The following is a 14201-nucleotide window of genomic DNA, read 5'->3' on the forward strand; positions in this document are numbered from 1 at the left end:
TCCCCAAGCACTTTACTGAATTCCGCCACAAAGAGACTGAATTAAAAGCTATTATTTTGGAGAGAGTACCACCACCCCAGCGTGGTGGTGATAGACTAGCCCTACTAAAAAGGAAAGAGCTGCAGTGGATACATCAGTTAGACACCTTGAAACCTAAGGGTCTGAATGTCGACTTTAAAGTGACTCCCCGATACTGTAAATAATTTGAGTTACTTTTGTCTCCGGTACTGTAAATGGTTTGAGTTATTCTTGTTCCCGTACCTAACTTGTATTATCCTCTTCAGTATTTCTGGTTCTTGATACATGTATCTACCATATAATATATTTTTTCAAAAATATATTGTATATACTTATATTTTCATCTTTTCTTATAGATCAATCTTCAAGCAATTTATTTGTGAAAGTGGAGGGACACAACACCTGAGATCACTATTTATATGGCCTTCACCTTTCTGAGGATGTTTCATACAGACCATTCGCATGTCTTTTCTTTTTACTTGATTTTTTATTTTTTGACACTGTTCAGACTGTGATGTGCCATGAGTGTGGTTTTGCTGCGGTTCCCATCATAACAGGTTTTCTAAGTGTTGTGCCTTCTTTATATGCAGCAGACTTTGGTGGTCTCTGTTGCCCGTAATACACTGACTGACGGCCCCCATGGTGAGTGTGTGATGAGAGGTTTGTCCTGTGGTCAGTTCCTGATCAAAGGTTGACATCCCTGCCTCATCACCTAGTCTCGCTTTGTCCTTTCTACATGGACTAGCGTTGGCTGTGATCCATGATAATAGGAGTGCCTGACGTTATTGTGTAACTGAATCCTCACTGTGAGACTCACCTATGCTGCTCCACTCTGTATCCTGTTGCCGCTCCATGTGTTATATAAATTGCTACAATGCTGCACAGTCTGCACACAGCATTGTTTACTGATGCCTAGCAACTACTGTTTAGCCATTCAGTCACTGACACGTCATTAAGTGGGTATCAGCTTCTCTGCCTCTACACCTTGGCATTCCAGACATGCGTATTGCCATTGTTTACAAACACTGGCTAGATCTCGTCTGTTGCTACTTTGTATCAACCAACTTCTTTATTCTGAGCAACGCGTTTCGGCGGCGTACCGTCGCCTTTATCAAGCTTGATAAAGGCGACGGAACGCCGCCGAAACACGTTGCTCAGAATAAAGAAGTTGGTTTCTAATAGCTCCCTGGCCTTTGGAGTATATGTCTCAAGTCCAGCGCCGAGGTCATTACAGTCTCTTTTTGAGTCTTCTCTCCAATGACTATACAAGTGACAGCATCGTGACGGAGCTGCCCATTGTACGCTGTAGACCTGACTGCGGACTATTTCACAATTGTCAAGCTTGACTAGTGTTGTGCCTATCGCTCGCACAACACCTAAAGGTTAGTTGCCCTTCTATATGAATTTTATTTCCCAGAGCCTTTAATCACTGCACCATAAGCGCCCCTCTTTGTTCTCTTTCTTTTTCCGTCCTCACATATTGTGCACTTTGTGATTTTATGATTCACTTGTATTTTTTATGGACCACAGCACATTTGACTTTTTTATACTGATGCACTTATTTTCACTGTGATTTTTGCCTTTATGAATGAATTGATTGTAATTTTGTTTCAATCATCCTAATTTGTATACCACATAAATATACCTGTTGTAGATCACATGTATTACCACTGCTTGAAAAAGCTCTTAGTGTGGAGAGCGAAACGTCGCGGTTTGGGGAAATAAACACACTGTGTTGAATTCTATCCCATGAGTGGTGCAGTATTCTTCTGATTTATATTACCTATACCGGGTGGTCGCTGGTGTATACCGCCTGTCACCACATCTATTGCTACACGAGTGCTGCATTCATTCTGAATTTCTTAGTTCTAAGTAACTATATGCTTTTCAGTTTTTCCCGTATATTAGGAGTGCATTGTTTGAGACCCGGCTTTGGGATTTCTGTGGCAGTGAAGGAAGTGAAGAAGGTAAGTATATGTTTATTTTCACCTTGCTTTGCATTTTTATATAGAAACGTTGCTTCTGGGAATGCCCCTTTAACATATTATTTTCTAGCACCATGTCCTGTACAGCCCAGTTCTTACTCCAGCTCTCCTGCCTGCGGTTCCTGCTGCATCCCTGTCTATGTGTCTCCAGCTGCAACTCACCCGCGACCACCAACAAGCCAAGCCAGGGGTATCAAGTAGCTGCTGCAACAAGTCCATCTCACCTCATGGTGGGCTCTGGTCATGACCAGTGGCCCCTTAGTTTCTGCTCCCTGATGCTGCTTACGCCATCGCTAGTCCACAATTCCAGTTGTTACAATACTCACTGGGCTGGACAAATTATTTTTACAATTCTTATATACAGTAACTTTTTACAAAACTGATTTACTCATCTTTATGTTAATTTTTGTTTATATTAAAGCAATATAGCAATAATAGTGGGCTGCACAGAACATGTTAAAATGGATTCCTGTGAAATACAGTATAAAAGGACATTAGGAACATCTATATCTGAATTTTTTTTTAGGTTGAAGCTTCATCTTTAAGCCATGTTTTGAACAAACTTTTTCTGATTTTCAGAAACGCCTACTGCAAGCCAATGCAGGGGGATATTTACAATAGGAACATACTTTTGTCTCAACAAGGAGTCATATGAAAAAGCATCAGTTCTACAATATAACAATTAGTCTGGTAATACAACTGATTTCAAAGGATAGGTATCATAAAAGCAAAGCAATGATCAGAAAATGAGCCTATTCATCATTATTGTAGAGAAAAGCAAAAAGCTTACAGTTTATGTTGCTTTATCTAAAATAACATGTAATTAGAACACGTTTTCACTGAGTTGTCGAGGTTATAATAGAGCTTTATAATTACAGCAATTTGGGGCAATGACCCCATCATTTTAGTACTTTTTAATACTGCTTAATGACCTACACAGAAGTTCAAAGGAAAAGCATATAACTAAACACTGTCTGTACACCATTTATTCCAAAAGGACTACGAGGGAAGAGCTAAAGAGAAAAAAGGACCAATTATATGCCATTACAAAATATTGTATAAATAAGTGAGTATGTAGCATAAAGCATATACACCGCCATTGCTGAATCTTTAAACAATCCATAATAACATTTCTATAGCTATATGGCTATAGACATCAACAATGTCTAACTTTTAGGTACTTTACCACATGAAGGCAAAAACATGCCAGCTTACAGTGACCAGTGGCTGAAAGATGTTGCCAACATTGCAGCAACATCATGCAGTCATTAAAGATATATTCCACTCAAACATAACTTTTGATATGTTGTTACCCATGATAAGATTAACATTTCCTTCCATACTTGATATCTATTCAGTCCCCTTCTTCCAGTTCTGATCTGCTGCTTTCTGCTGAAGATACAAAAATCTTTGTATGAGCTTTTCTCTCCATCTCCCCCTCCTCTCCCCTCCCTTCTGAAAGATGTCCCTGATTGGCTTCATCTGCAACATTTTAGCTTCTTTGTAATGCTGGGAGGGTTATTCTGAGGTCAAGTTGCTGATTAACTGACAGTGATTATCCATCTCAGCATTACAAAGAAGCTAAGATGTTGCAGATAAAGCCAGCTAGAGACTTGTTTTCATCAGCCATCTCAGAAGGGAGGGGGGGGGGGCAGAGAGAAAGGCTCACGCACACAGATTTTTGTGTTTTCAGCAGAAAGCAGCAGCTCAAAACTGGGGGAAGTAGCCTGAATAGATATTAATGAATATGGGATGAATTGTTAGTCTCATCATAGGCAGCAACATAGCAAAAGTTATGTTTGAGTGGAATACCCCTTTAATCATTTCCAGCAGGCATGCTTTTTCCCTCATTTGATGACTGCAATGCATTATCCAGCTGTATCAGAAGTGAGACTTAAAAAATGACAGTGGGATTGGAGCGCCAGACAGGAAGAATAGGTATTATCTTTTCTAAGTACTAGATAGGTACTATCTTGTCTCTAGTATTGCAGCTCAGCCCTATTCACTTGAATTTGGATAATCAGTTTTAAATGTAATTAAAGGCCTAATATGAGTAAGACACTGCAACATGCTTAATCCAATTGGAACTCATGCTGTCTTTATACTCAATATAGTCAAGGAGCATAGACAATGCTTAGCTAAAGCAAAGTCTTAGCAGAGGTTTAGAGGGGTACTCCTTTAAGGGGATTGTTGCCTATAGAATAGGTAACATGTTTTACCATAGCTGTTGAATTTTTATTTTATTTTTTCAGTTGTTGGACCCAATGGGATTAGTTACAAATTTCTTTTAAAGTTTACTAGGCTGTCATTGTTTACACTTTTTATGAGCTCCCAAACTATATAAAAAACCTTGTAAAAAAGATTTCATCCTTAAGAGATTTCTCAAGATATATTTCACTATAAGAAACATATTTTGCACTTTTAGTAGTAGACATTAGTTTATGGAAATGAAGCTCATCAAGGTCGATTTTGAAGCCATTTTTACAGCCATGATCCAATGCAAGAAATTGTTCAATCAGACCCTGCAGAGTTTGTGCAATAAAGTGCCATCAGAGTATCCACTTTTACCCACTTTTATGGTTTTCTTGATTTTATCGTCCTGATTACTGCTTTTGCTTTCCTCCCATGCAATACTGTGATTGAAATCTTATTCTTGTGCACTAGTTTTTTTTCAGTTCTTGCTTATGTTTTGCTATTGTGTATGCAAATCTGTGTGAATTTTGTTTTATTTCTACTGGATGATCACATAAATCAGTTCCAATTAGAATTTAACAGCTCCATATACACCTCTGTACTTTCTGCAATCATATTTATGAATGTATCTCCAGCAGGCTTTATAACCAATTTAACATTTCCTATGTTTTAATTTGCATTATTATAAAATCATATCGGATTTAAAAAAAAGTTGTCCCATTTGTGATTCATAATGTCATTATTTTGAGCTTTTATGTTTTCCATGACTTAGGCACATGAATGACATATCTATCTCTTTAATATCCTTTTAAAGGGGTAGTTAACCAAAGCTTTTTATTTTTTTGTTTCAAATCAGCTGGTGCCAGAGGGTGCCAGAAATTTGTAATTTACTTTACAAAGTCTTCTAGTACATATCAGCTGCTGTATGTCCTGCAGGAAGTGGTTTAACCTTTCTAATCTGACTCTGTAGTGATCTCTGCTGCCATCTTTGTCCAAACTGTCAAAATCTGCAGCAAATTCAAATATTAAACCTCTCCTGCTCTCCAGACTAGAAAAAATACAACTTCCTAAAGGACATACAGCAGCTGATAAGTCCTGGAAGACTGGAGATTTGTTAATAGAAGTACATTACAAATCACTGGCAATTTCTGACTCAGAACTACGCCATACAGGCCATGAGTTACTGTGAATAAGGATGCACAATCTTCTCTGTCCACAATCAATGGTTGCCACTCTTTCCTTGCAATGCTGGGGCCTTAAGTTCACATTTAAACACAACCCTAAGTTTGTTTGGGTTTCCTCAGTGATCTCTTGTTTTTCCATTAACATATTGAAAGATTAAACTTGTTGTTGACAGAGACTAAACAATGTTTGTAAAACACTGTGGATTATGTTTCTGTTACATAAGCAACTTAAATAGATCATATATAAACCCCACAAAATACATGGACAATTACAATGTGCCTGGTCACAAACTGGGGGGGGGGGGGGGGTAATGGTGGTATTGGTCAGAACTGGTATGGCGGCGTTGTCCAGTCACAGTTGCCATACGCCTATTGGTTACCACATGAGGGTCTGGTTTCGGCTGCATGTGGTGACGTACAGTAAATGTGGGGACGCAGCCTAAGACTGATATCAATATGATGTTTGAAAACGAGAAAATTATGATGCTAATTGGTGAGTGAAGATGGGGCGTCTTCAGAATTAGTGCCTAGGGCAGCAGCAGCTGTTAATACGGCCCTGAGTTTGAGTTGAAAGTGAGCTACCTTACGGTACTGTTTGTGTAGTTAGTGTTTGCACTTGTCACACATGGGGCTTGTAATAATTGAAAAATTGTACGATTACAAATATACACTTGTTTGATCTGCAGATAATGTTTCTGGCTGTCGTACAATGTATCCTTGTGGAAGATATCTAGTTTCTGTCAGTAACAAATCAGTTTATTTGCTAATTGTGCTTTGGAGCTACAGAAATGTAGCTCTTTTCTCAATAACAGTAATGCTAATAGCTATATCACAAATACTATTGTTTTACAAGATATACAAAATGCACATTGATTGTCCTATATTTGCTTCCCAGTAGTAAAGATTTTCATGGCAAATTAACAATACACATAACACTCTATAACAATCTATAACACATAACACTCTATAAGAATGGAGTGTCTGTTGGCTTCATCCGAATAGCACATAAAGGGATTGTCATCTTTATGAAACTGTATTTGCTATTTCTACCCTCTTCAACTCATACATTAAAGGGCTTAAGAAGATTAGAAGAAGAAGAAAAACATGGCTGCTTTATTTGAAAAACAACACCACTGTTGTCCACAGTTTATGAGAGTACTATCGCAGCTCAGTTTCATTGAAGTCAATGAAGCCAGGTTGTGTGTAATGTAGCGCATGTATAGTTGTAGTGTGTGTGTGTGTGTGTGTTTTAATTTTATAAAGATTAGAATTCCCTGGCTAGTTCCTTTATCTGGCACAATGTAGCAGAGTAAAAGCTGGTGGTATGTGCAAGTTGTGGTTCCATGGTAAGATGGGAATACCTTTCTGTAGTACTTTTAGATCAAGCCAATGGGAAGGGGACACTATAAAGAAGTGAGTCTTTATAGAAAAGGAAATTATAAAAGCTCCATTACTCTTATTACTAATACCCTTAAACTTACCCAGTTGTTCTCCTCCCTGTCTCAGCAGTGTTCATGCTACACAAGAAGACAGGCATAATGTTCAATAAAGTGTAAAGTGTAAAGCAAATGTAAAAAAAAAAAAAATCAACAGAGCCTAATTTTGCATACCAGCTTTCTGTCAGTTGACAGGTGCAGATTAGGGATGGTCCGAACCCGGCGAGGTTTGGCTAAACTCGAACACTCGGCATCGGATTCCCGCTGTCTGCCCGCTCCGTGCAGCGTTCCTCCTGCTGGATCCGCCCGCTGCACTGAGCGGGCAGACAGCAGGAATCATTACGGAGGGTTCGGGTTTGTACGAACCCCGTCCAAACCAGGTTCGGACCATCCCTAGTGCAGATACAATAAATAAAAGGAAAAGAGAAACAGCTAAAATTTTTATTTTTCAGTGTCTGAACCCATCCTTTAAGGGATAAGCTTCACAGTATAGCATGATTCTAAGGCAAGGGAAATGGGAAATCAGCCAAGAAATGCATTATCATATATATATATATATATATATATATATATATATATATATATAATATGATAATGCATATCAGTGGAGGCAGGTTCCTGCATTAGAATGTGCCAGCACTTCCATTTTAAACCCTTGTTTCTGCATATGGACATGCTGGCTCATTCTTGAATGAAACAGGCCCAGAGGCTTCCCACGATCGCAACATCTATAGGATTAACTACCAAGCGTTGCTCGGGTCCTGGATGTTGCAGCTGGTGCCCAGAGCCGGGGACCTGAGCCATGTTCTTATTCCGGCAGTTACCCTACAGATGCTGTGGTCAGTGCAACCACAGCATCTGTAAAAAAAAACAGAGGGGAAATTCCCCCTCTGTTTACCATTAGGGCTCTATGAAGTGATCACTGAGGCCTCCCGTTTCATAACTACAGAAGCTGGTCAAGCTCTGCCATAAGGCAGCTAAGCAGAATACATTAATCCCTCAATGTAAATAATAATAATGTAGAAGGAAAAAAACAAACACATTTTTGGTATTGTCACATGCATAACCATGTTTGCAATAAAGTTATCGCAATATATTTATGCACAATGACTGCAGAAAATTCTAAGTTTGAAAAATAAAAATTTTGCAATCTCCTCATGAAATGACAAGAAAATTGTACACATATTCGCTACAATTTACCATTAACCTAACATACAGTTTGCCATGTAAAATCTCAGAATCACATAATTCAGTAAAGGTGTCACAGAGCTAAAACAATCACAGATCAGATTTGAAAAATGGGTTGTGGTGCTGAAGGCCAAATCTAGTCTAGTTCTGAAAGGGTTAAGCCTAAAAACTACTTATATTATGGGCACAAATGCAGTAAAATTTCATCATTGACTCTCCAATTTTTTTCCCTTCTTTTCTTTAATGAAGATATATTGCAGATATCAACTTGATACGGAGCAGAATAATCTTCTATCACTTGTTAGCTATTTGATATGATTTAAGAAAGATTTGTTTATTAGTGTGTAATATACAATTTATTAAAGTGCTCTTCTGTCCTCTTTTGTCCTTTTCTGTGCAAACTGAGACTTGATCAAGGAAATAGCAGAACCCAACATCATGGACACATCAAGTTGGGTCATTGACACAGACACCCCAACCTGGCACACATAATCTTTCCAAATTGCCTAAACTGCTAATTAAAAGAGGTCTGCTGGTCAGGTGTTCATGTGTACAGACATTGGAAAAAAGTTGAGAAAAATCAGATTCCACATACATATTTGTGAAGTAGTACAAATGTGCTGTTTCTTTTTATTAGGTTGGACTGTAATTGTGCTGTCATAAAGACTGTCTGCTCCAAATGACAAGTTAAAGTATTGATTGTGCACAGGAGAATCATACACTAACACAGTTTATGGTCAAGGTACAGTAGATCTAATTTATCTTAAGATGGAAGGCAGTATATATCCTGGGGGCTGGCTTTCTATTAAAATATTATATGGAGAAAAAAGAGACATGGTAGCTAATACATATACCTGTCAATGATACTGTTGCTTCTCAGCACTATATACTACTAACATCAGGAGTTAGTTACATTTTGAACAAACCCACGCACGGCTTCAAGGTTCTTGGTTCATGATGGTCCCTAACTGAAAAATGACACAGCTGCTTCTCAGCACTATATATACTACTAACATCAGGAGTTATGTAAAATTTGATTAAAGTGCATAAGCCCACATACCGCTTCAAGGTTCCTGAATGGTGTGGCTCAGAGCCCGGTGGGGTCTGCGTCTGGCAGCATTGGGGTTGCTGGACAACTGGGCCACTTCCTCCTGTGGTGCTGTTGTTGTTACAGTGTTGTCACATGGGGCTGTGCCATTTGTAAGTTAGGGACCCACACAAATCAGAAACCTTGAAGTGGTGTGTGGGCTTATGCACTTTGATCAAATTTTAACAAACTCCTGATGTTAGTAGTATATAGTGCTGAGAAGCAGATGGTCAGTCACAAGTTTATGGGTGTGCTACCTTGCATTTTTTCTCTTCATAGAATTACTTTGTATATTCTGTAAGCTCTTTTTTTTGTCTTGGTTTAGCACTCCTCCCTCACCCAGGTGGTTTTAATTAGTAGGTGAGCATAGGATCAGAGCCTGGCTTTCCTCAGTCTTAGCTGAGAGCTCAAGGTAAAGTGTCTTTTTTCCCTCTTCTTTTCCTTGTGTGGTGAAGTGGTGAAGCAGCCATTGCTGTGGTAACACTCTGTCTGCAGGTGGTGTGGCCCAGGGCCCAGGGGAGCTATGTCTGATAGCATTGGGGTTGCTAGATACCTCGGGCACTTCCTCCTGAGGCGCTGTTGTGGTGGTGGTGGTCGCCATGTGGGGCTGCACCATTTTTTAGTTAGGGACCCACATGAATCAGGAGCCTTGAAGCAGTGTGTGCACTTTGATCAAATTGTAATTAACTCCTGATGTTATTATTATAAAGTGAAGAGAAGCAGATGGTCAGTCATAAGTTTAAGAATGTGCTGCCTTGTCTTTTTTTTCTTCCCATAGAAGTTCTTCTCCTAAAGCTTGTGTTTTTATTTTATTGGCTGAGGTACGAGAACGGTTACTTGCATAGCACTAGTGTTTACGTCAAAAAGCTTCAATGAATGTAAGCATCTCTACGTGTTTTGAAAGTCAGCACTGTATTGTAATAAAAACTTTTCTGTTTACTCAGAACTGAGGCCATGCTGTTATCATATATCAGATCACTCACTTTCCATCAATCCCACTTGCTTGCATGTGCAGTAACTAAGCACCTAGGCCAGTATTTTATTGGAAGACCAGGAGATTGCAGTTGAAATGTACACAATTGACCCACCTTAGCAGGTTGTAAGGGCATCAGAGTATCAATGAAAAGCAGGTACATGATACATTTTCAGTAACACTAGTGCATTTAAAGAATGTTTCATGCATCCATTTATCTTCTTGAAACAACCCCTTTAAGCCACCCAGCTCTGCTTGACTCTGGGGAAAAAAAGGAAAATGGCCAATTCCTAATATCTCAAACAACAGACACTGGGGCCAGTCATATTTTTAGTCTGTTGATATGCTAGGATTATAGTATAAATTATCTAAAAAGTATGGACAGTAGAGATTAGCGAACCAGGTTCGAGTCCATCCGAACCCGAATGATTGGCATTTGATTAGCAGGGGCTGCTGAACTTGGATAAAGCTCTAAGGTGGAAAATATGGATACAGCCAATGACTATATCCATGTTTTCCACATAGCCTTAGGGCTTTATCCAAGTTCAGCAGCCCCTGCTAATCAAATGCCGAAAGTTCGAGTTCAGATGGACTCAAACCCAAACCCAGTTCGCTCATCTCTAATGGCCAGGTTTAAGTAGCCATGCAATACATAGCAGTTACTAGTGAGCAGGTGGGCAACCATGTTTTGCCCAGAAACCTCCACCAACTTTGATCCAGCTTTGATTGAACGGTATAAATTATTTCCTTAAAAAGAAATCCACATAAACATTTTCAATATTATCTTTCATTTTATCTACAGTACTTATTTATGTATATTTTGTAAGGCACATTGAAAGGCCAAAGGGTTGCACAGGTAACTCCCACTACTTACTTTAGCTTGAAGTGACTACATTATGATCCATGGCTGCTTTTAAGAGTTTCTTCATTAAGCATGCCTTGAATTTTGTCACTATCATTTCTATTGACTTCATACCTGTGCTTCTTTCCATTTACTAAATGCCCTTTTTCTCTTGACAATTTGTAACTGTTAGGGCTGTGTTCACACATGTAGTAACACAATGGAAATACATCATTGATCATTTCATTGCATTGCTGCATCATTTTATTGCCTTGCTGCATTACTTCATTGCAGTAATTAATCACTTAATTAAGCTGCGGGGGGCTGCCCTGGTGATCGCCAGATCGTCCAAGCAGCCCATAAATGTTAGCAGCGTCCTGCTGTGGCCACTCCTATTACTCGGAACGACGGCAGCATATCGCTGCTATCACAGTCATTTGTCTTTTAACGTGGTTGAAAGACAAACAACAGCAATGTTTAGCTGGCATGAACAATGCCGGCTGATCGGCGCCTTCTATTACACTGAATGATTATCAATCGGTGTAATAGGGCCTTAAGTAAAGACCTTTTAAGTAAGGTCTGTGTACACCAAGTAAACCCGCCAAGTTCTTGGTTTAAGTAAATTATTCTCTTATCCAAATCAGTTTTTAATGACCACTTTATTATTCCCTCATTCATTTTCAGTTTCCACATAACTGTGAAAAAATCCTGTGCTACAATCAGCAAGACTAGAATGTATTTTTATAATGATAAATCATCCAGTTACAACTCTACCAATAATTGATGGTAAATGCTGCTAACTAGTTAAGTGAGACAAATATTCTACCGTGTTCTGCTAATGGTTGTTTTTTTATCCTCTTTGGTTTATTGCGCTAAGTTCATTAAAATAATGTTTACTCACCATTTGTAAACAGCCAGGAAAAATTTACAGTTGTAACAAATAAAATACTACTGATAGAAAGAAATGTTTTTTTTTCAATGTGGTGAAATTTAAAAATATACTGTAAGTTTGACAATAAATGTTACATAAAATCATCTATCAATGACCATTTTGAACATCATTTTAACACTTGGCTCTCTGCGGGCTGTGGGTCACTGAGTTGGAGGCATAATTTTGATTTGTTGTTCATTTCTTGTCGTATGCTGCAGTTACATAGATTGTGTAGAGGAGATGTGAGATATTCATGTTCTTTATATTTTTCCTACAATCAAAAAAATAAACATATTGTAACTATTATGGCAAAAATATGAATATATAGCTGTTTTTATTGGTGTCTATGTAGTGATACAATACTTTTAACTAGAGATCAGCGAATTTATAGTATAAATGAAGCAGAAAGATTAGTTAGCTTGACAGTTGGCTTATCATCTGGCTGCTTTTTAACTCTGTGTTGCTTTTTGCCATTCCGCTCGGGGTTCCTGGAAAAGCTGGATCCAGTTCTAGAAAACTTGGAGAAGTTTCCCAGGACTGGATCCAGCTTTTCCAGGGACCTGTAGTGGAGCTGCACAGAGTTAAAAGGAAGACGGCTGATAAGCTGAGTGCCTAGCTAATGTAGCACTTCACTTCATTGAGGCTGGGTTCACACTACGTAAGTTTCTGGCCGTAGCGCGTTTCGTGAATAAGCGGCCGGAAACTAACGTAGTTTGCGTACAATGTAAAGTATACGATCTACGGCCGCACAGTTCACACTACGTACAAACTTACGCCCGGATCGTATGCGGCGCCGTAAAAAATGAACCAGACCATTATTTTGGGACGGAAATGCCGAAACTTACGCCCGTAGCGTTACATGCGGTCCCGTACGTAGTGGTGATTTCTTCATTTTGAAAGCTTTTTGTGCGGATCCAAAAGGTTCTGTGGGGTGTCTGGGGCTAGGCGAAGATTTCCAAGTAAAAGACCGCTGTCAGATCGCTACGAAGAGCGCTCAGGAAGCTTGCTCACTGTGCTTGCTGACAAGTGGTTGAAAATAAGTGGAGTTTAAAAAAGGAGTTGAAAGAAGGAGTTACAAGTTCTGGTAAGTGCTAAATCTCTTTATTTTTCACTGTTTTTGTTGCACTGAGGATGATGGCTAGCGAGATGGAAGGATTCATTCAGTGCGCAGTCTGCCGCATGTACGCACAACTGGAGCAGGTGTTCCAGGGTGAGTACCGCTGTGACAGATGTGAGCATGTTGCCCATCTAGAAGCTCGAGTTAGAGATCTGGAGAAGCATATTGCAACACTGAGGGAACTTGGCCACCTTGAGAGGGAACTTCGGCTCACTGAGCAGGAAGTTAGTGGGTTAGAGATGGAGGGTGGTGATATAGATCAGGAGGCCCAAGTAAGTAGCTGGGTTAATGTAGTTAGAGGGACCAGTAAGGGATCCAAGAAAAGGAAGGCCACTTCTCCTACTATATGCCCAAGCAAAATTGCCAAGTTAGGTGATGATGCAAGGGCATCCGTGTCAGAAATGGCAGCTCTAGTGGAACCTGTTCTCCCTAACAGCCGGGGGAACAGCCCAACTAGTAGTGGGCGGGATGGTATTGTAGGTAGGCCTAGACAGCTAGTGGTTGTAGGGGATTCTATAATCAGGAAGACGGATAGAATAATTTGTCGCCAAGACCGCCTCAACCAAATGGTTTGCTGTCTCCCTGGTGCCAGGGTTCGGCATGTGGTGGAAAGGGTGGATAAATTACTTGGGGGGGCTGGGGATGACCCAGCTGTCGTGGTCCATGTGGGAACCAATGACAGGATACAAGGTAGGTGGAGGTCTATTAAAAATAATTTTAGAGAACTAGGTGCTAAGTTGAAGGGGAGGACCTCCAAGGTGGTATTCTCTGGAATACTGCCTGTGCCATGCGCATCGCAGGAAAGACAGCGGGAGTTTAGGGAGTTAAATTCATGGCTCAAGTCATGGTGTAGAGGAGAAGGGTTTGGGTTTTTAGAGCACTGGGCTGACTTTTCATTGGGGTACAATCTGTTTTCCGCAGATAATTTGCACCTTAATGGAAGGGGGTCCGCTGTGCTGCGGGAGAGAATCCTAGAAGGGGTGGAGGGGTTTTTAAACTAGGGATGTGGAGGGAGGACAATGTAGTATGTAATGTAGTGGCAGATAGGTTAGAGAGGGGACAGAACAATGAGGAGGGAGGAGAAAGGTCCTGTGGGGGGAGGATAAAAACAGTGCATAGGGAGATCCATATGTTGCGGATGAACAGTGAGGATGATTGTAGCCACAGCACAGTAATAAATCCCATTTCTTATAATGAATCGGTTAAACTCGATGGTAATATAAAGTGTATGGTTACTAATGCCAGAAG

This window comes from Dendropsophus ebraccatus, chromosome 1 (genome assembly GCF_027789765.1).
Source record: "Dendropsophus ebraccatus isolate aDenEbr1 chromosome 1, aDenEbr1.pat, whole genome shotgun sequence".
NCBI classification, from domain to species: domain Eukaryota; kingdom Metazoa; phylum Chordata; class Amphibia; order Anura; family Hylidae; genus Dendropsophus; species Dendropsophus ebraccatus.